The sequence below is a fragment of the Tinamus guttatus genome, unplaced genomic scaffold (genome assembly GCF_059628265.1).
Source record: "Tinamus guttatus ecotype Peru unplaced genomic scaffold, ASM5962826v1 Tinamus_guttatus_pri_ptg000749l, whole genome shotgun sequence".
Classification (NCBI taxonomy): Eukaryota; Metazoa; Chordata; class Aves; order Tinamiformes; family Tinamidae; genus Tinamus; species Tinamus guttatus.
Genome location: NW_028289283.1, coordinates 1 through 23,581, shown reverse-complemented (window position 1 = coordinate 23,581; position 23,581 = coordinate 1). Strand labels below are relative to the sequence as shown.

Genomic DNA, 23,581 nt, shown 5'->3' with positions numbered 1-23,581 from the left:
CCAAGCTTCTCACTCTTAGCACATTTTCAGAGCGGAGACTGTAAATTCCCTTTGCCTTAATTCAGTTAATCCCGCCCACAGTGCCCGTATCACCATTTTAGGCAGAAGAAACCCACAGCTCCAAGGCCCAGTGATGCATTCGAAGAGCGGCAATCACCTCAAGAGCATGGAAGGAGCATCCAGCATTGCCTCCAGCACCCTGCCTTCCTCTGAAATCTTTCTCCTCATGAGAGCAGGCCCTTTTCTAGCAGAAACTCTTCCTCCGTCCATGGGGCCCACATGCTGCAGGTGACCCTGCACGGGAAGTCCCTAAGCCTCCACAAAGTGCCCGAGGGGTAGAGGGATAATCTGTGGCTGCAGCAGCCCGTCCATCTAGAGCTGTCTCAATGCCTAAAGTAGTGCACAGCTATGAGAGTATGTGCTGCCTGCCCCAGAAATTATAGGATGCTGCTGCAAGGCAATGGTAGGATACACACTAAGTGTCACAAAATAAAGAGAGCTTTCAAGAAGCTCACCATGTTACAGTAACGGTGCTGTTACCTCCTGGAACGCGCGTAGTACACACACCGCTTCCATGCACATGCTGCATGCACTGCTACCCCCTGCAAATGTTAAAAAATTCAGGGCAGGTCCCTCCCAGAACACGAGCTTGGTTGCACTTGCTTAAAGAAAAAAAGAAAAAAAAAAAAAGAAAATGTTGTGATCATGGGGCAAGTGCAAGGATATCATTAGTAAGAGAATTTGCTGTGTCAGCTTTGTTCGCCAGAGCTCTGCCATCTAAAAAATAATTTAATTAAGATAAATTTTAATTGAAAAAAAAAACACCTCCCACTAATTTATTTAAATCCCCTCCTCTTTGGCGACACAGCACAGAAATCCCCATGGCAATGCTGAGCAGCATGCGCTCCGCAGGTGAGGAACAAAGACCGTGGCAGAAAAGAGTTAAAACCCTCCCAAGGCACATGCGCTTCAGCTTCCCACAAGCCACACCACAGAAGGTAGGGCATGCTGCAGCACATGCCAAAGCTCGGGAATTAAGTCTTCCAAAAAAAAAAGGAAACCCCACTCTTCTTAAAGGCACCACACGTCCCGCTGCACCAGCAGGGAAGGGGGAAAGTGCAGCGAAAGGAGGAGATGTGGCTTTGTGGAGGAAAGAGACAGCGAGCTGAGGGGAAGGGAAGTCGCAAACCTCGTGACTCATCGGGTCTTTTACTCCAGCATCCACAGAAGGCGCCTTTATCATCGGAAAACAAAGCATAAAGCAAATCAAGAAAGTACAAAAGCAGAGAGGCAGCTATTGGAGCCCTTCCCCACCGTGTCCCACATCAGCCTCTGCCCGCCATCGGTCTCGGCTGGGCACAGCACAGCCCTGGCTTTTTTAGTCCTTTATTTCCACCCTCACCGCAGCCAAGCGCTGATTTGCTTATGGGGATGCCTGAAGCATCTCTTGGGAGCTCTCATGCTTCTCGGGTTCCCGGGGACAGATAGCAGCTGCTAGAAAGTGCTGCTCTGGTTGCCCTCACTGTAGCATCCGCAGCCCATCCTGCCACGGCTACCGCATTCCCACTGCCTGCCTTCAGGACACACCTGCACTGAATAAGGACCCCCCAAGTCATTACAGCCTCTAGCGGATTGGGGACAACTTCTGGGAAATTCTCCTTAGGCGGGCGCTAAGTATGAGAAATGGCTCTGCCTAGGAGATCTTCTCTGCAGAAGCAAAGACTTGCAGCAACCATTCTTCTCTTCACAGTCTTCTGCTGGACAACATATTTTATCTCTTCACTGACTTTGGGTGCCTCTCAGTCACCTCTCCTTGGCCCCTGCTCCCTCTTCTTTTTAACTTTCTTGGTTAACTGACTCTTTTCTCAGGAAAAGTTATGAAGTGAAAAGGAGATGGAAAGAAAAAGGAGATGAAATCGCTGGTACTAACACACTGGCTTGTTTGCAAGCCAGTCTCCAGCTGGTTTTAAAGAAATACCCTCTTCATCTCGTCTGTTCGGACTGTGGGCTCTTCCTTAGGCAAGGTGCCTTTATATCCTGCACTGCAGCTAGCAAAACGGCCTGAGCCCAGAGCCAGCACCCGGTGGCTAACCTAATATAACACAGGACACGAGTCCAGCAATATCTGTAAGGAAACCTTGCTCAAAACACCCATGAAATCCCTTCCCCTTTCCCAGCAGAAGTATTGTGGTTACAAAACAAAAGAATACACACAGTAGTAAAAGCACAGGAGATTGCTGAACGTTTCAGCCTTGTCCGTCAGGAGGCAGGAATTAGGACAGGTAACCCAAAACACGCCTGTTATGGCCCCATCCAGCATAGCAAGTTTTCCATCACAACGCAATTCCCCCTAGCTCATATTGTTACCTCTGTGACCCTCTGTTGCAAGAGGGGTTACCTGTTACCTCTCTGCGGGTCCTGGGAGTTTAAGCTTCAGTTTAAGCTTTTAAGCTTCGGTTTAAGCTCAGGCACCAAACTCAACCCACCGAAGGGTGTTCCCCACAAGCTCCAGGGTAAGCACACGACACTGCTGCTAAACGGAAACCAGTCAAACCTATAACCATGATTTAGAAACTAAAGTTGGACAGTTCTGATCTATACGCAAATCAACTGCTTAAAATACTTTGCGCTTTTACTAAATGATCATGCGATATTGGAAAATTAATCTTACAAAGTAACTGAGCTCATAAAGTGTATGACTTTTTTCTCTTTCTGAACCCTATGTGAACTCTTCTCTAAACTGCCTATCTTGCATAATTTTAATTGGATCCCAGAACATCGTGACCTTGCTTGCAGCAGCCACAGCATCTCGGTGCTGTCTGCTGCAGTTATATATGGTACAGCGCCTTCCAGACCTGCAAACCCGCGCGGCCCGGAGCTGTGTGCTCTGCGCTGCTACTGCGCTTATATCCAAACATTTCTGATTCAAGGTCTTCCAAGAAGGCTCTGATTGCCTTGGAAGGTCACCAAGATAGCGAGCCCACTTTGGTAACACGCTGGCTTTCTAATAAGCTGCAGCAATGAACAACAAGTGATACCCTGGCTTTGCAGGAAGGCAGCAAAACACGGGCACGGCTGCGAGCAGGAACCTTACTTGGGATGAGGGCCACCTCCCGAGCACAGCTCGGCGCGGCCACTTTGGCACGGATCCGCACCAGTGCCAGCGCTGCGGGGATCTTTGGCCCTGATGTTACTGTGCTGCTGTAGCTCTCTGGAGCAAACCTTATAGTCCCGGAAGAGACCAAAAAGCCTAGCCTGCAAGTCAAATGGAGTTTTTTCTAGGAAGATTTATCATTCTCCTTTGGTATCATATGGATTTTTTTTTTAATGGTGATTTTAGAGAGAAAATCTAAAATTGCAATTGCTATGTGGTTGGACTCAGCAGCATGCTGGAGGTTTCGTGAGGAACTTCAAAATGAAGATCTTGGTCATCATCTTGTCATGTACACAAGCTGAAACGGCCCCTGCAGAATGAGACACGGGCAGTGGAAACAGCAAGGCTGCAAAAGACCTTATTCTCACAAGCGGTTTTACGCTCACACATTTAAATCTTGATTTCACAATATCCGCAGGTCCAGTGCTACGAGACCTCCCAGTATCTGCTAGGTCAGTGTTTCCTCAGGGGGCTCAGGGAAACTATTCATCTCAAATGTAGAGTGCTCAAAGTTTTTTAGATTCGGTGGCAAGGTCGGACAAAACTCCTTTTTTTCCTTCCCTAGCCCATGAGCCAGGCTCAGCCTTCAGCCAGCCCCTGACACGACAGTCGAGTCAGGGTCTCGAAGGAAGGGAAATTCCATTACCTTTCCTTCCAGAAATCCCATTTTTCCCTCGCACAGGGTAGCAACACCCTGAAAACAGTCTCTGTAAGCAGCATCTATTTTGGGGAGGTAAAGTAAGGTGAAAGAACAAGAGCTGCTCACGCAGAAATGTTGCATGTCTCCAGAAGCTTTGCAGTATCATTTTTATTCCTGATGAGTCTTGTTGCTCAAGCTTTTTTGTGTACCAGGCTTTCCTTAGTCATTTCACAAGAGCTCTTCTTCAACTCTATTAATTTCTCTCTACAAAATGGTTCAAAGTCTGTAAGTGTGTAGAAAATTTTAATTCCTGGTTTTTTATAGAGGGGGAAAAAAAGTAAGATTCTCAATGCTTTTTAGGCTTTGTGGCATAGGGAGCCATGAGCCATCCAGGATCTTTTGGACTTGCTGCTGTAGGGTCACAAGCATTTTTGAAGGCCACAGAGACTCAGTTTAACAGGAGCTCAGCTCCCCACTCCAAACCAGGGAGCCTTAAGGACTTAATGCAAACAAGTGAGAGTTGGGATCCCAGTACTGGAAGTCCTGGGCCACATTACTGGGATGCACGGCTCCCTTCCACAGATAGCCCAGATCAGGCAGTCCAGGGCTTTCAGTATCTATTCCGGATAACATATTTCATTTGAGGGAAATCATTTAAAAAAAAAAAGAAAAAATTGAAAACATCTCATTGGGGAAGCCCGCACAGTGGATGAGCTCCACATTCAAACCCCTGCCTCATTTTCTTTTAAGGTACTCCAATCTTGAGAAATAAGCCGGCACCAGATTACACCAAATGGGCACTTTCCCGATAAGCGATTCTGGCCAGCAAGAAGAGGAGAGGGAGAAAACAAGAGAAGCTTCTGCCTTCTGGAAGATCTGCATTTTGCCCGTCCTTAGGCTAAAAACCTGGCACCTCTGCTCGTGCACTTTTAAGAGCACCTGAGCTACCTACCAGGTTTCAGCCGGATGACGCCTGACGGGACAAGGCCATTAAGTGACAGGCACGTGTGCACGCCGGGGGGAAATGGTATTTGGGTACTCGTAATCACAGCACAGAAGATAAACAGGAGCCAGTATTTTTCTTTTCTGAGCCTCGGAAAGGTCAGATTTGGATTTAATTGTGTTGTGTGTCATGTTTTGGCTTGGCCCTTATTTATTCCAAATGAGGTCTCCGGTTTCGACTGCAGAAACTGCTAATTCTGCGCAGGCTGAAGAGGAGCGCTGTGCGGAGGTATGTGTGTGTGCACTGGGTTTGACGTTCACCTTATTAGTCACCTGCTTCAGAGATTGGCTCCACATTAAGGTTTTGGTTCCAGGTTTGAATGCTGAGGCATGAGAGAGCCCAAAACTGAATGTTTGACTCAGGCTGGCACAAGATAAATGACTTTTCAAATCTAGCTTTTTGGCTCATTGACTCCAGCTGAGTTTCTCTAGTTTATTCTGCATGAGAATTTAGTGTGTCATTTGAAAGGTAAATACATGTGACTTATTCCGCTGGAATAAAACACAAATTTTCAGTGTTCATTTACTGCAGTGTTTTGCTTCCGAACCCATGCTCTTAGGAGAAAATCTGGTTCAAACAGAAAATCTGTTTCAAAGCAGTTCTTAAAAGGCAAAATGCTTTGCAACTCTGTTTTTCAGCATGCAGCACTGTTAAAAACAAACAAACACAAATTACAGGAGCTTTATTTTAAGTGTGACTCTGCAGTAACATACAACTGTCTTTCTCTATTAGAAGGCCTAAACTTTGGTAGCCAAAGAACAAAGGCATCCAAAACTATTAGCTACTCTGTTAAGTCCTAGTTAAGAGGCTTAATGAAAATATGTCCCAGCCCTCAACTTCTGCTCACAGTTCTCCACTTGCTTTTCTTACTACTTTAATCAAGAAATAAAATCTAGTGATCAAAAGTGCTGAAACAGCTAACAGTCTCAATTCGGTGCAAAAAAAGAACACAACTTCTAAAGAAATCTTTAAAAAATCAATTTTAAAACCAGCATCATGATTTCTGTGCCCGATTATGACTTTTTATGACCTTATTTGGGCAATTCTCACTACTTAACTTCTGGAAGATTATTCAGACCCCAGTGAAGTGACTTGTATGTGTTTTCTTAGCTCTGTGAAAGCTTTTTTGATCACTTTTTTTTTGTGCAGTTGGGCAAAAAAGAGGAATGAATCATACTGTTTCTTCCTCCATTTCCTTATAGCAAAAATAAAATTTATATATATATAAGACTTCCATCCGTTTTTTATTTCTGCTGCAAGTCTTATGCTTGTACTGCATACGGCGCAAAGGCTCCGCAGGAGCTGCAAGGAACATCCCGAGTATTTGCACTTTACCAGCCTGGGATGAGGTAAAGTAATCACTGTAGCAAAACCCAGTGACCACTGTAATGAAATAGCACAGGATAAGCGGCTTGATATAAATTTGGAAGGAAGTGGGCATTGCTCAAAACAACTCAAAAATGAAGATTTTTTCTTTAAAAGGAGCACCCAGGCAGCTACAGGCCAGTCAGCGTCACCTTCCTCCCTAGAAAAGTCATGGAGCAGCTCATCCTGGCTGTTGTCTCCAAACATGTGGAGGACAAGAGGGTGCTCAGGAGTAATCAGCATGGATTCACCAAGGGGAAATCATGCTTGACTAACCTGATAGCCTTCTATGATGGAATGACCAGCTGGGTAGGTGAGGGGATGTCATCTATCTGGGCTTCAGCAAGGCCTTTGACACCGTCCCTCACAGCACCCTCCTGGGCAAGCTCTGGAAGTGTGGGTGAGATGAGCAGACGCTGAGGTGGATTAGGAACTGCCTGTATGGCAGAGCCCAGAGGGTGGTGATCAGCGGTGCAGAGTCTAGTAGCAGTGTTCCCCAGGGGTCAGTCCTTGGTCCAGTCCTGTTCAACTTCTTCATCAGTGACCTGGATGAAGGCACAGAGTGCTCCCTCAGCAAGTTTGGTGACGATACGAAACTGGGAGGAGTAGTTGATACCCCAGAGGGCTGCGCTGCCATCCAGAGGGACCTGGACAGACTGGACAACTGGGCGGTGAAAAACCTCATGAAATTCAACAAGGCCAAGTGCAAGGTCTTCCATCTGGGGAGAAATAACCCCAGACACCAGTACGGGCTGGGGACTGACCTTCTGGAGTGCAGCTCTGCAGAGAAGGACCTGGGTGTCATGGTGGATGATAAGTTGACCATGAGGCAGCAGTGTGCCCTTGTGGCCAAGAAGGCCAATGGGATCCTGGGGTGCATTAAGAAGAGCGTCTCCAGCAGGTCAAGGGAGGTGATCCTGCCCCTCTACTCAGCCCCAGTGAGGCTGCACCTGGAGTACTGGGTCCAGGTCTGGGCTCCCCAGTACAAGAGGGACTTGGATCTACTGGAGAGAGCCAGCGCAGGGCTACAAGGATGACCAGGGGCCTGGAACATCTGCCCTATGAGGAGAGGCTGAGAGGAGCTGGGCCTGTTCAGCCTGGAGAAGAGAAGGCTGAGAGGGGATCTATAAATACCTCAAGGGAGGGAGTATAGAGGATGGGGCCAGTTTCTTTTCAGTGGTGGCCACCGACAAAACTAGAGGTAATGGACACGAACTGAAACACCAAACGTTCCACAGGATTTTTCCCTTTTTTAAGGAAAAATTTTTTAATGGTGAGGGTAACGGAGCACTGGAACCAAGTTGCCAGAGAGGTTGTGGAGTCTCCTTCTCTGGAGATCTTCAAAACCTGCTTAGATGCAGTCTTGTGCCATGTGCTCTTGGTGACCCTGTGTGTGCAGCGAGGTTGGACTAGATGATCTCTAGAGGTCTCTTCCAACCTTAACGATTCTACGATTGTATGAAAAGGAGGACCATTTAAAAAAAGGCTTCTATGCTTAAAACTCACAGAAAGAAAAAATGGAGCCATGGCAGAGTTTAGCTCCTGCAGCATCGTGATAAAGCAAATAAATCTTGAAGAGAATATAAATGTCTTAACAGGTTCAGAGAGAACATGAAGTTGGCAGAGGAAACTGGCAATTGTTTTCTGAGAAAATTTCTAAATTGCTTAGAAAAAATAAGGACTACGGCATGTGATGATAATATGAAAAGCAACAAACAGAACGACTAAGATTAAGCACATTTACTTTCAAGTAAATACACTCACAGACAGGCACACTCACACCCTCCTCTCTCTCCCCGTGGGCGACTAGCGTTTTCTGAAAGCAACTTCAAGGAATTCCCGAAATTCCCTGACTGGGGCTGGCTGTCACCGACGTGGCGGAGGGCTGCGCCCGAGCAGCAGCGCTGGCTACAGAAGGCGCTGCCGCCACCGAGCCGCCCGCTTCTCCCTGCGCCCCCGCGCGTATCCGCCACGTGCAGGTCCCTGGAGAGCCCCTCGCGCGCCGGCACACGCAGCCTGGGCACCTTCCTGCAGCAGCCGCCTGGACACCGGCTTGGGAGCAGCACCCAAGCCCTCGTGCGCACCTCAAGGCCGCCCCGCGACCCACAAAGCCATAGGTGACACCGGCATTTTCCTTTCCCCACGGAGATGGATTTTACTTAGAGGTAGACTAGAGGCTGATCTGTAGCTGCAGATAGTGCTGTAGAGGCGTCTGCTTACCTGCTAAAGGGAGAAGAGGGCAGGAGTGGAGAGCAGATAGCGAAGACTCCTCAGCGCTTTTCAGAGAGTCACAGGAAAGTCGTGACGAGCGATACTATTTGGTTGAAAAATTCAGCCACTTGCAAAAGAAAAAAAAAAAAAGTAGCTCTGCAAGAGAAGAACAAGAAGTAGCGTTGCACGGGCTGCTAACCCAGGAACCGCCTCTTAAGAGCACGCTAATAACCTCATATCCAGCACACAGAGAAGGAAAAACATGTGAATTCCTTTTGTTTTAATTAATTCAATTTAATTAATTTTAATTTTCTTGCACTTTTTTTTGTGCAAACTACTTTTTTTTTCTTCAGAAGGGGCTGACTGACACCAGCATGAAGAGCGACATCTATCGCTAGCACAGCTGATGGTTCCCATTAACACAAAAGTTATGTTTCCCAAAACCAAGGGGGTGACAGACTCTGAAATATGCTGCATATGGTGGTCACCTTTGAAGAGGAACCGTTCAGTGTGGCCCCAAAAATCTTAATGGTGTCATTTAGAAACACAGGAAATTCTTGCGTCAAATCAGAGACATGTTTGCAGTAGCAGTTTTCTGCTAAGGTAAGCTGGAGTGAAACGAGCTAAATAGCACAGGCACAGGCAGCTCAGGAGGCAGCCCAGAGAATGAGAGAAGATATCTCCAGCATGGAGAGGGCGGTGGCACCACAGAGTGACACGCTGTGTGCCTGGGGCAAGGCCGGGACAGCGACCTCTTCAGCTGCAAAGATGCTCATAGAAGATGAAGATGCAGATGGAAGACGACACACGAACGCACTTCAAGTGAGGGATGTATCGTGCTGTAGGTGTCCTTGCTCAGCACGGCGTGATTGGACCAGAGGAGCTCTAGAGGTCCCTTCCAACCTCAACCATTGCATGATTCTGTGAACCGCCCCATTGAGAGCGCTGCAGGCTGCCTACGGCCCATGGTAATTTCATCAACTGAGACAATAAACATGACCGAGGCAAAGCGGTCTGCATGGAGCAGTCTGCATGGTATCTGTGCAGGAAAAGCCACCCCAGGATTCCTGCAGCCTGTTGTTATCGAGTCTTGACACCACGCTTCCAGCAAGTATTGCACCACGGCGTAATTATAGGACTGCTTTGCAGTTTTCTCAGGCACTAGGCTAGTTACAGATGCCTCTACCTTAGCGCAGGCAAAGCAGTAATACAAATCTCTGAGGGAACCTCTGCACTTCACAGATCACTGTGAATAACTCAAAACACCTCTGTAAACACAACCTTCTTTTTGTAGCTTTGAGACCCGAGACCTCCTGACCAACACGGAAAAGAAACCGGGCTCCAGGCGCTCTGGAGCCCAGAGCTGCCATTAATCCCAGTTAAATTCAAACTGCTCCAGGCAGGGTGTTTTTCAGGCACATTCAGCAGTGGAGGCAAAGGAGGAAAAGGTATGTAACAGCTGGTGTCTTAATTTTGCTCTAAAGAGCAGTTATTTGCAATTTGCTCACATTCAGAATGTGAGCAATACATTGTGATCCAATGATGTGATCCAATGATGTGACCCAATACTAGTGAGGACTCAAAAACCATGTGCTGTAACACAGAACATGCACCACAGGTGCATTACAAGTAACACAGCAAAATAAAGGCCCAAATAACTGTACTTTGAAGTTAACTTCTCACAAACATAGAACACAGAATCAGAGAATCCTTAAGGTTGGAAGGGACTTCTAGAGGTCATCTAGTCCAACCCCCCTGCACACACAGGGACACCTGGAGCACGTGGCACAGGACTGCATCCAAGCGGGTTTTGAAGATCTCCAGAAAAGGAGACTCCACAACCTCTCTCAGCAGCCTGTTCCAGTGCTCTGTCACCCTCACCGTCAGGAATTTTTTCCTTAAGTTCCTGTGGAACTTTTGGTGCTTCTGTTTGTGGATGTTTCCTCTAGTTCTATCAGTGGCCACCACTGGAAAGAGCTCCTCAGGCGAGTCAGCATCATGTCCTGCCCAAGACCAACCCGGGCCCTGCTGAAAAGCAGCATTTTGGCTGCGCTGCTGAGAGTGGGCAGCAAATAAGCTCCTTGGTGTCAGCAGCTGCCGCACACGAAGGCGCAAGCCCCGACCCACCCAGCGAGGGGATGAATTCCGGTGAATTCTCGCTACAGGAATGGACAGGAAAACTCCTGCTGGCTTTCCCTGGGGCCACGCTGTAGCTAAAGGGACCAATACCATTATTTGTAATGCTATCTTTTCTAAGCTGTTTTTTTTTTTTTCCTGACAATTTGTTTCCAGACCATGTATCTCTGCTTTTCTGCTTCAACAGTGTTGCTTAATTTATCTTTATATCTCTGAGGACATAACCTGTGAAGATGGAAATCTAAAGGGAAGAATTTCTACTCAACACTCTTGTTTTTCCACTTTTAGAAGAAGCCATACGAAAAGAAAACAGAGAAAGCTCTGCATTCAAATGTCTCAAATTTCATTCCACTGTGGCAACAAAAAACAGAACACACAAAATAATTAAGAGTGAATCTTTACAGGCCAATACTAGGATTCACCAAAATGCCTTCCCTGTTATCTTAGATTACAATTTTGTCCACACTGAAAACTCCAGTAATTCCAACCCGTATTTTAAACCTCCCTCATTCATTTCCCACGGTCTGAGTCATAAACATAAAGCCTGTTTGCTACCACAGACAAGCCAAGAAGATGGTACATTGAGCGGAGGGGCACAGACTCGTGAACTCGATTTTGCAGCTTCTGAGGCCAAGGTGGGAATGGTCCATTTTCTTGGCAATCAGTCACCTGCATCCTGACTGGTGTAGAACATGTTTTACAGGGGAGGACTACTACCACACAAAAAAATGCTCAAGTTCAAAAATGTCTTTGACTGAGGTTTCTCAAAATTTTCTGTACTGCCCTGGCTCTGTTTTCAGGGAAAATCATAGAAAAATATTCAACAGTTTCACCAGGAAAAGACTGGAAAATCCTATTCCTGACATGCATCGTTTTTAGCTGAATTCATATTTAATGTATCAGCGCCTAGGTTTTATAGGCATCCCATGCACAGAACTCACAGTAGAGTCAACATCCTACTGTGATTTTAATAAAACATTAAAGCTTCAAATAACTCATGGCACTGAGTTTCTGGATGGGTGAATGCAGTGTAAGTAAACATTAGAAGTTCCCTTTGAACTTTCCTAGAGCGACTTCAGGAAGTAACAAAAAGGCCTTTTCTCTGCTTCTATTAAAGCCACTCAATCCCATGCATTTTTGGCCAATTTGCCATGAATTTTTGAAAGGTTCTTACTGGGAAAAGATGCGGCTAAGGGTAAACAAGAGGGTGTTTCAGAAGGGTTTCACTTGAGCACCTGCTGGGTCTGCTTTGCTGGCTCACTCATTTTAGCAGGCTGAGTGACAGGGACTGCCAACTGATCTACCCCGTATTTGAAAATGGAGCCAACTGATGCAGCAACATCTCTTCACCTCTGGTGAAGCTGTGGAAGGTTACACTGATTTACATTCAGCCCTGCCAACAGGTTTAGGTGGAGGAAGCTGTTGGGGGCAGCAACTCTCAAGTTCTCCAGAGGTTTCTGCTGAACTAACCACACACGAGATGGCAGCTACCTGAAAAAATGATGAGAAAACATATGGGGAAGATGATGTAAGAGACTTTCCGGCTGCATCTGTAGTGAGGATGATACCCAGGAGAGCATAGTGTAAAGTGCTCATATGGGAACATCAGCTGGATCTGTAATCCTCACTTAGCAGGGAGACACAAATCATGGACTTGGAATTACCAGATAAAAGCCAACAGGTTTTCGGCTCCATAAATCTTCCATCAACGAAACCACCCATTGACTAGAAAAGAAGATGCTGCCAGGACTGCGTGCTCCAGTCGCACTAAGTAGGCAAGGATTTTGTGGGAAATAACGGAAACTACATCCCCCAAAAAAGCTGGATGGAAATAGTAGCAACTGTAGCACTATCCCCGAACATATCTACTAGTCAACTCGGCATCATCCTGTGCTCCTGCCATGGCTCCTTGCAAGTCCTACAGAGCAGACACTAGGGATCTGTGGTGCCACCCCAGCATTGCCTCTCCGAACAGCTGAGCGCCATGCACCGACATCCTGAAAAACATGAACATTGAAGAAGGGAGCTACATGAACATTGAAGAAGGGAGCTACTTGGGGAATTGTCCACTTCTCAAACAGCCCTTCAGGCTCAGCATGGGACCTTGCCAGCAACTAATTTCTGGAAAAATCCCTATAGGCATTACTGATATCGTGACATCAGCTCAGTGCTGGAGCTGGATTTTGACAATTTGATGCACAAGATGGGGGCTCAGCATTATCAGAGACAGATATGAGCCATGCTTTTCCATGAAGACACAGACTGCGGCAGCCTATGCTCCTCAAGGAGATGGGATCTCCCCTTCAGCACAGCCCCAGTTCACACGACCGTAAGGCAAACGCTTTGAAATTAAGAAACTTCCTCTCACCTACCTTAAAAGTAGGGACCTTCCTTCTACCTAGCAGAGCAACAAGGTGAATAAACAGCACCCTGGGAAATAAGCTCGTCCCAAGGGGATCTTAACGCACGTGGGGAAACGCTGCAAAAACTTGGCATAGCATAGCAGAAGTCAGGTGACAACCAAAGAGAAGGAAAAGTGTGGGTATCCAGGCACACTGTGAAGCTTGGCAAAACTGCCCATAATATTTGCTGGCCCATGCTTTAATGGCAGGTCTAACTGGCACCTTTTCTCTCAGTCTGTCCTACATGGCACGGTGACACAATTGTGGGTATAGTGCTTATAAGGAAGGGAGAGAGAGGCTTTTGCCAGGGCTGCAGTATTTACACTGAATCAGCAGTTATTCTGCTCATGTAATAGCAACAAGTAAAAAAAGAAAGAAAATGAAAAGAAATGGTGAAAAAAAAGTGAATCCAAAGGGAGGTTTTGAATAGCCAGCTTCGGTAACAGTCATCCCTGCAGTGCAGAGACCAGACCATGCACAGAGGAGAGGAGCTGTCGAGCCACTCGCCAGGCCGGAGGGGTGAGCGCAGTCCACCTTCGAGCGGATCAGCAGGGACCTCTGCGAGCAGCACCGCTATCGCCACCGCTCCGTGCGCGCTGTGCGGGCGCGCGCTGCGCTCGGGGAGCAACGTTGGAGCGGCGCCACGCTCACTGCAGGAGGAGGCAGGGTGAAAACGCCAAGCGCGCGGCGCCAGAGCCAAGCGCTGCGCAAGGGACCGCGCCAGCCTCAGGAGAGGTTCCTAGACCTCCCCGAGCTCAAGGGCAGTCGCACCTCAACAGAAGTTAACTATGAGTTCAGCAAGTACTTTCTCCTCCTTTTTTTTTTTTTTTGCGGAAGAAACCTACAAAATACCCTAAATTAGCCGCATCTAGAGATTTTGGATTGCTACTCACTTTTTGCATTGCTCTCAACCCGCACTGCCTCAGTCATGGGCCAAAAGTTCACAGCAGTAGGTGCTGCAGGAAGGCAGCACAAACAAAATGGTTAAGAACAGGCAAGAAGAGCAGCACATGCTCTCCCCGGGTATGTCCCAGGCACAGCCATCCACGGGTAAGCAAAGAGCAGCAGAAGAGGTTTTCTACATCACCTCATAGCAGCAAGCCACGCAGCCCCAAAACAAAAAAGAAAATTCCTCACTGTTTCCCTGCATTTTCAAATGACACGGGAGGAAAAAAGGCTTTTATAAGAGGCCACAAAAGACCAGCAGTTTCCATTTGTTTCACACTGAGTCCGTCTCTGACTCTGAATACTGAGGACCTCACACAACCAACGATAACACAGCGGCCCTTCAGGAAAGCTGGTCTGAGAAGCTGCCCTTTCATAGGGTAAATGCAACATTTTTACTCACAAACACAAACACACACACACACACACACACACATATATATAAGGTAATTACACCAGGAATGTCTTAGTTTGGCTGGTACATTCATGGGATGATGTTTGGCAGGTTGCATCTATTAAAGGGCAGAGCAAGCCAGGCACTCTCTATCTAGAAAGTTAATTTCTGATATTATAAAGGTGCTCAAGGAAGTGAAAAAATACACAACCCAAAACAGATCTCAAATCTAGATAACTAAATACAAGGGAATCTATGGTATCCCTCAAAATACTTTTTTTTTTTTTTTTTTTTTACAGTGCTCAGTGGAGAGCTGCCCCCTTTCGAAGGTGATCAATAAGGGAGCAGGATTTGGCCAGAAGCCTATGGTTTTGATAAGGAAAGAAATTCAGGAGTCCCTGTTGCCTTACACGGTTCACTGTAGCCACGGCGACTCACAGGCTGAACTGGATCTGAATTTTTATTGCTAAAAATATATTTATATATCAAAAAGAAAGAAAGAAGAGCATGAGATAGATAAAAATAAAATAAAAAGCCAAGTTTTGTCACCTTTGCAGATTTCAGGGCCAGCGAGGAACCTGTCTAGTTTGACCACTCGTGCAGGAAATGAAACACGCCCCCTCACTGCATTACGCTCAAGTCCTATGGTTACTTTTAGAGGTGGTTTTCTTTTCCCATCGTTTATCCCTGCAGAGCCAAATTGAAACCAAGCAAGCAAAGAGGATGGTGAGAGAGGCTCACTTTGCGGGTGCATTCAGCAGCCCCTTTGCTTGAAGGCAAGGAAAAGAAAAGCCAGGAAGAGCATGGCATTTCTGCCCAGCACCCAGACGAAACTTCAAGCTTTAAACACATTTGCTTGAGTTCTTTACAGCTTTTATCATCCTTGGGGCATAAAACCTGCTTTACTATCAGTGGTGCTCAATTCTAAATCGTCTTCCCTATCCTGTACACTTAATTCCAAAGGCTGCAGAAGGGTCAGCTGAGAGGCTGGAGAGTTCTGGAGAAGGGCCCCCACCAGAATTTGGTTATTTAGTCATAAAAAAACGAAGTGTTAACTGTGCAGGGCAGGGGCTGCAGTCCGATTGGGCTGCTATTGTGCCTAGCACATGGTGGTCTTGGGTCCTGAGCCCTGGGCTTTAGAGACACAAGAAAGCAAAGCACCAATAAACACTAGACACTAAGGCAGATAAAGGAGGGCCGAGAAGCATTTGCTAAAATGAGCAGGACTGAGGCTACCAGAATTAGCAGCTACAGGATTTTCCTCCAGCGCTGCAAAATAGTTACAGGACGCAGACAGGATTAAAACTCAAATGCAGAAGGGTTAAAAGAGAAAATGCTAGGGTATGCAACAGCGTATTCTCAATGTTAGGAACTTGACACTTAAAAATAGTAATAATTTTAAAAGGGTAGAAGAAAGAGGAATAAGGAAGTTACTGCATAGTCCTATGCTATCGTAAACCTCACATCTTGTCCGTGGCTCTTCTTCAACTGAGATCTCCAGGCAAACGCTGAGAAACAGCAGAGCGGTAACACGGCACACATGGTGCTACAGATGAGGGGGGAAAATGATCTCCCAGGCTCTGCTAATATCGTGTATCCTGTCTGTTTAGCTCCTGGTAGTTGCACACAAATGCAACTGACTGTCCCAGGAAATTGTTAATAATGATGAACGAACAATAGCCACGTAGAATAAAAGGGTAACTCGACTCCCAGGGGAATAACACATTGGAAACTCCATTTGGGAAGCAAGCTGGAATGCCAAATTTGATCCAGACACGCAAATCTCACAAGCTTGGACCCAAAAATCTGTCTCCTTATCTGAACTTTCCAAGCTTCACAGTTGCACAAAACTGGCCTGAACATTTTCAGAGCATAGGCTCTCTCTCAAAATTTCCAATACTTTCTATCCTCAGGGGTGCCGGGATCACCACAAGAATGTCTTTTTCCTGGCACCTCGAATTGGACCGAGTCAGGCCTCCCTGACAGGATACATAAAGTGGGAATGATGCTTTACTTCTTTACGTCAACCCAAGCGATGACAAGCAACTGCTTTAGTCTGATAACCAACTGACTGGGGTCTTTGCTTGGAACCACAGAGGAAAGGGCAGGGGGAAGAGATCAACCAATTCTCTGGCATTTCTCTAAATGGGGATATATGCAGTTAATCAGGGGAAGAGACAAAGCCTGTATTCTGTCAAGAGTGAACCTGGAAGGGATATTTCATAGAAGGAAAATTAATATAATGGCAAAAAGAAAACCAGCAGCCTTGGCTTATGCAGAGGATGAACAGGAACATCCAAGTCGGCTTAATGCCCTTCCTGGAAGAAAGTTCAGCTTTCCTAAATGTTCCCATTTCCTTTGAAATTGAGACCAAAAAAAAAAAAAAATCGTTTCTTTTCTTTCTACTTTGGATGGGCAAGAAAGCAAAAGTAACAGTTACAAGTCACTAGATGAGGAACTTTGGACTTAAGTTGCTTTTAATGAAAGAAGGGTCATTCTTAAATGGCTGCTGTAAATTTCTGCCCTATTTTTCCTGCCTGACCTCCGTGAAACTACTCAAGCTGAAGACAGTCAAACAACCTCCAATTTTTAGAGCAGTCATTATGAGTCAGGATTAATTCCTATCCAGCAACAACATAGTATCTTGGAGCATTTATAACTCCATCTGTTCTGCAATAAGAGCATGTCTAATGTATATAAACCAGTCCAGGACACGACAACCAAAAGATTAAGCAGGACATGCATCAAACTGCCTGGGGAGGCACCTCATAATACTGGCTGGCAATTCAGTTGCCTCCTTAAGGAGACTTTTCTTGAACTGACCCACTTTGCCTCTAGGGAAGGAAACTGGAGAATAACAAATAGTGTGTTGGTGTACAGTAACACCATCCCGCCAACTTACTTTAAGTTTGAGTTGCAACTTCTACATCTCTTCATATTCCAAAACAAAACAACAAACCCCACCTTAATCCCCAAATTAAATCAAGCATAAAAATTGTAACATCCTAGGTTGAAAAACTCCTGGAATTCACCTAAAGCAGCAGCGTGTCCGCTGGCTCTGGTGCATCCTGGATCATGGCCATCAGCCTTTCTAACTGTGTCCTGCCTACAGCTCCAGGAGACCTCCGCTCCCCTTTGAAGTTGCTCTCACGTTTCGGCAAGTACATGATGTTGTGCCTATTTTTGTGGCTAATGGCTGCAGCTTGAAGCAGGAAACTGCCTCAAGCCCGTTACTCGATCGATTTTCCTCAGGAGGAGGCTTGTAGATGGGACCAAGGATTCAAAGTCGCAGTATCCTAATACAGCCTGGGGTGCTCCTGCTCAGCTGCAGAACATTTCCCAGCCTTCCGTAAACTGCACTTAAAAAAAAAAAAAAAAAAAAAAAAGGCAACAACACTACCAGCACTTTTTCCTTGGAAGATTATTTAACAGCATTGGTCATTACCTCAAGAAGCTTCTCTGGTGTTCAAGCCACGTTTTCATTTGCAGTCCATTAAGCCTAGTTAGATCCTCTCAGTAAGATGTAAATGGTTTATCCCCATTTGGAGTATCCACTTCCGAAACAGCTGGCATCCTTGGCTCCATCCAGTCACCTCTCACAAGACTTATGCACATTGACAGTTTCACATCATTCCTCACGAATCAGCCCTTTTTTCTCTCATCAGCTCTGCTGCTCTTTCCTTCCTTTCAAAAGGAAGGTGCCCTGTACGTCATGCAGGGAGCCAGATGCACCCACACAGTGCATATAATATGATCCTTTCATTCGTTACCACAATATGATGGACAACTAAATTGCCCTAAGCAACTGCTTCACTGCAACAGTCCTGTCCAATTGTGGACCCTCGGTTTCTTTCGGTCTTGCACCTCTCTACTCTTTCACATCCAACGTGCAATTTAACTCGTTGTTTATTTTCCTGTTTTTGTCCTTGGGTGGCTGCAGAGCCTTCCGCACTATTGATCCGCCTGCACGGAGCGACGGCTCGTGGCTGGCGGCTGACGACACCCACGTTTTGCAGGTGAAAAGGGAAGACAGACAGGGCTCTCCTACAGCCTTCCATGTTTGCCTTGGTTCTCATCATCTTGGCTTTTACACCTTTCCAGTGGGAAGCAGAAACTTGGTTTATTCTTGTATGGGAGCTGCATTGCCGAGTCTCCCCACAGAGCCACCGCTCCGCCTGTGCACACGGGTGGCACGGAAGGGTGGTGACACCCCGCATCCTCCACAGCGGAGGAGCTCAGCCTCATCCCCACAAAGAAATATACGGATGGGCAGGAAGGGATTTTACAGTTCCTGCGAGACCCCCTGCCGTTACAGGGTAATGTGACAGAACGTAAACACCTCTGAAATGAAAATAGCTTCGAATGAAATTGATGTCTTATTTTCTTTGCACTTGTCTTTGCGTCAAAGTAGCCTTTAAGCAGATCTATAATTATTACAGATAACATTTTTAAACGCCACTGTCCGAACGAGGGAATGCCCAGGATCATTATGTGACATTTTCTGAGTTAGCTGTCAGGTTTCATTTAGCATTCTGCGCTGTTCCTACAGTTTGGCTTGCCTGAAAATTTTAAATGCAAATGTGTTTGCAGGGTGGCAAAAAAGAACGATAGCAGAATTTTACCTTACACCACGGTTCCTCACTCGGCTTCATTTCTGCCTTTATCCTCCTGCCCATGAACACAAATTTGCAGCTATTAAAAATGCTTAAGCAGGAAAATCTTTACTTACAATTTTTCCTATTAAAAGACTTCCACTGTCCTTTCTGCTTGAACAGACCAAAAGCACAGCTCAACCCATGCTTTAAAATCATCTACAGCTTAAAACTGAAACAAAATTTTTGAACGGGCAACCAATTTGTTTAACTGAAATTAATAACAGCTCTTGATTCATACAATCCTCCTGGCATTTTCCTTCCTGGAAGGGGTAGGTAATCACGGCTTTCTCCATACCCCCGGCTTCCCATTCCTACCTCTAGAGGCAGAGGGAACACCCCAGAGAGGACCTGCTGCTCCGGGAGCACTTGTCATTCCCAGCCCTTTGTGCTCAGAGTCAATGAGTCTTAATGCAGGCAGATAATTGCCAGGTCCCCTAATGCAGCAGTTCCTGGAGACACCGAGGGGCAAGGGCTATAGGAGAAGCAAAAATGCCCACGGATCTTAATCCGGTGACGTTTTTACAGCAGTAGCTCTAGAGCACCTCAAACCGTAGTGAGCGATCAGACACAGCCCCAAGGACCTGCTCTCTGGTGTAACTACATGTTCCTCCCTGTGTGCGGGACCAACCACTTGTGCAAATCTGGGCACGACTTCAGCACGGTGCATCAGCTTGAGGTACACGAGATCAGAGCGTGCCCCACAAATTATCATCCCACTATTGTACAGCAAAGAAAACCCTCTATTTTCTCTTCAGAGAACATCCTTCTTGCTCTGCATTTGTGGTTTATTAGCAAACACACATGCAAGAATGATGTTTTAGAGGCAAAGGAGGAAGTAGGCCAGAACATTCAGCTGATGTAAATTATCAGAGCCTTCAAATTTGGCTCAATCTACCTTGTTTCAGTAATCTCCATTACAAATGTTAACCCTACAGTTGAAACAGGAAATGCTATATTTTACCCGTTACCTACTATTTCTGCTCAAAGATTAAGCGCCGCTTACATTTCTACCACAGATCAAGCTTTTTTCATATGCATTTAAGGAGCAGTACATTAAACCTAGGGGCTTTTACATCAAAAAAAGAAAACAAAAAGAAAGAAAAAACTGTTTGGGGGAGAATTCTTGCTACACTTGCAGTGTCTTTCCCCGCTGTTGCTCTGGGAGCAAAACTTAACCCCATGTTTCTTCCAGAGGCTTCCCCTGACCAGATTATTAACAAGAGAAGGAAGGACGAGGCATCAAGTCTTTCTATCAGTGGCATAAACATGAAATCGCTGCCAATATACGTTTCATAGTAAGTAAAGCGTCAGCAGACCACTACGGAAAAACCACCAGCATCTAGCCAACTGCTGGAACTGAATTTTAGATACGCAGCTCTTCAGCTAGGAGAGGAGTTATGGAAGAAGAACAATTTTGTTAGCCAGCACCATCCTTTCAAGCCCAACTCGGTACAAAAGCATATTCTAATCTATAGGTGGTCTAGACTGAGCCACTCCATTTATTCAAATCACAAGAAAGTTGCCCAATAATCACCTAACATTCTCATTGCTCCTAATAAGTAATAGATGTGTGAGACTTAAGTTTTCTCTCTCCTCTCTGCCGCACTGTTTCAGTGAAGCATCAACATTTACTTTTGGGCTTTTCCAAGATCACCTCTTTTCATTATCAACCGACATGCTGGTCAATGCAAAAAGTGGATGCTTGCTGCCATTTAAAACTGAAATGTTTAACGTTTAAATAATGTATAAGCAATGTTTTAAGGCTGCAAATTACGACCCCTAGAAAAGCCACACTATTTCCTTGCTGCTTTTCTTTCCCTCGGGCTGCCAGCCTCTGGCTGCTGTCACGGTATCACCACCCTGGCCACCGTCCAACCCGATGTGCGCCGGAGGAGCGCGAAGGCACCACAGCCCTATCTGCCATCGCTCACGAAAGACGATGATGGGTTTCGGCACGGAAACATGCAAAATCATTAAAAAGGAAGAAAATGGGATAAAAAGAAAAGAAAAAGGCACAGAACGAATCTTGCTCACGCACGCAAACGAATCTTGCTCACGCACGCAGCGCTTACTTGGGTGCACAAGGTCGGCGGAGGCGGCCCCGGGCACCGCGGCGGGCGGCGGCCCCGCCGACCCGGGCGCGCTGTTCCAGGCGGAGCGGCGGGAACACGCGGGAATGGGGCGGAGGTGCCGCCCGCCCCACGGCCGCTCCCGCCCGCCGCGCGCGGGGCTGCGCGCGGGCCCCGCTCCCCTGCGCGCTCCCACCCGCGGCCTCCCCCGCGCCGCGGCCCGGCCCGGCCCGGCCCCACTCACCGTGCGCGGCGGCGGCGGCGGCAGCGGCGGGCCCGGCCGCGCCGCGCGGGGAGGCTGCGCGGGGGCGGAGCGGAGCGCGGCGCCGCCGGAGCCCCCCAGGCTCCTCCCCGCAGCCGCCTCGCGGCGGAGCGGGGCCGTGCGGGGCCGTGCGGGGCCGTGCGGAGCAGGGGCAGCCCGGGGATGCGAGCGGCGGCCGCGCGCGGCGGGGCCGGCGAGCGGGGCGGTCACACGCGCTGGGAAGGGAGACCCTGCTCGCTCGCTCTTCCTTTCTTTCTTTATTATTATTATTTTTTGGTGGGAGCTCTTTTCTGAACGTGTCGCCAGAAGCCTCGAATATGTGTATCAGGTTAACAAAGCAGAAGGGAGGGAATCACATTATCTAGGGAAGTTTTCCAGAAGTTTTGCTTGAAAACTACATACGCACTAGCAAGCACGAAAAGCAGGGAACTAGCAGTTTCCACACGTTTTTAATGACGATCAGGCCCTAGGATCACCCCTGTGTCTGCACGGATAAGCCCTTCCAGCTGGCCTCTGCCCCCGCTTCCCAACACGCAGGAACCCACAGGACCCTCTGCCAGGAACATCTCATATGATCAGGGCCTCACTTACTTAGCAGAACTCATTAGTTGGGTGAAGCATCCTCCCAATATTGGGTAGGTTGGAGTTAAAAATGTTCGGTTAACCTTGGTTTTTACAAGAAAAATAAGAACGCCAAATCATTCAAGCTGTTCTGAGTGCCAGATCATAGAATCATGGAATCACTATGGTTGGAAAAGACCTTCAAGGTCATCGAGTCCAACTGTAAACCCATCACCACCTTGCCTGTTAAACCATGTCCCTCATCTGCACGCCAGGGATGGTGTTTCTTGCCACCACTTCTCTGGGCAGCCTGTTCCAATGCTGACTACTGTTTATGTGAAGAAATTTTTCCTTGTATCTAATCTGAGCCTCCCCTGGCACAACTTGAGGCCTTTTCCTCTTGTTCTGCCAACCTGAGCCTTCTCCAGGCTGAACAGCTCCATCAGCATGCTCAAGAAGACAACAGAAGCTCACGCAACAGACAGACCGATGCGGGGTGCCAGGTTGTGGTGGCTGTCCCAGCGATGGCACCTCCTGTGGCTTGGACATGTCTTGGTGGTCCTGTGCTGGGTGACCAAGGGGAGCAGACGCATCACGGAGCTATTGACCACAACAGCTGTGGCTCAGAAGTTAGATCACCACATTTCTGATCGCCCTTTACTTCCTTTGAATCTTGGCCCCGAGGAACCTTGATGGGAGGCTTGTTGCAAAAAACAAGAATATTAGCACAGCAGCATTAATCACCAGGCCAAGGGCAAAGGTTAATCATCAGGCCAAGGGCAAAGGCAGCAGTAAAGACTGATGCAGGCGGCCATAAGACATGCTTTGTAAGGCTGCCAAGCTCAGAGGCAGCGCACTGAGAAATACGCTCATCCACGTGTGCTTGAAGACTGTTGTGCTAATATTCCCAGGCTGCCACGGAGACAGGAGATTGGTACATTCAATTTTAACACAGCATTTCTTGATCTCCTGTAGGCTGAGGTGGCACAGGTTTTAGATGTCTCAGCTATGGCTGCAGAAGGAATACACAGGGCTTTTCAAAGCGTACGGTGCAAGCTGCTAGCGCTGTTTTTTTGGTGCCCTCAGCAGTTTACAATTACCAACACAAGGGCAGAACTGCTGCCTCCTGAGGTAAAAGCTGCACAACAAAGTTGTGGATGAAAGGAAATTTGCACTAGAACAAGCACAGGAAACCACAGAGCTGCAGAAAGGATGAGTTAATGGAAAAAGGTTGATGTCCTGATACTGGGTAAGCTGTGGAAAACTACCAGCTTGCGCTGTCAAAGAGCATCCCCGGCAGTGTGTGCTCTCAGTTAAGCCATCACATGCCCATTCCAGGCAACTTCAAGCCACACATATTAGTGGAGGCAGAAGTTTCTCTGTTGTGTGCAAGAACTTCCCTGAGCAGTCATTTTTTTCTAAACAATGAAGTGAGAACATTGAGCAACCTTAGTTTCCACCAGATGGCTAAAATTAATATAAGACCAGGTTTACTTTACTGCACAGAGTGAGTTACAGGTTTTCTGGGTACGCTTGTTCTACATGTCCCTCCTGGTGAACCTCCTCAAAAGCATGAGAGTGGTTTTGGTCAGCCCTGAGGGTGAGAAGTTCAAAGGAAGTGAAGCTGAAATGTCATCACAGCACTTTAAATGCTTGTTGATGAGCAGAGGACTGTAGGTATAAGAGCAGACTCAGTGGGAAAGGAAACCCAGGCATTCTCAGCTGTGGAACAGCTGGGATAAAGATCTCTGAGTGCTAATTCTTAATTTAGTGACTAAGCTCTC

General features: G+C 47.1%; 1 protein-coding gene across 2 annotated transcripts in view; it reads right to left on the bottom strand.

The window, feature by feature from the left end:
• PRR5 (proline rich 5) overlaps positions 1–21,253 on the bottom strand; it is a 62,295-nt gene extending 41,042 nt beyond the window's left edge. The window contains exon 1 of one of the 2 annotated variants that reach the window (XM_088537373.1): positions 21,219–21,253. The gene's annotated coding sequence lies outside the window, so the exon portion shown is untranslated. The remainder of the gene's footprint in view (positions 1–21,218) is intronic. The other variant, XM_088537372.1, reaches the window with a different exon arrangement.
• Positions 21,254–23,581: the final 2,328 nt, after the last annotated feature.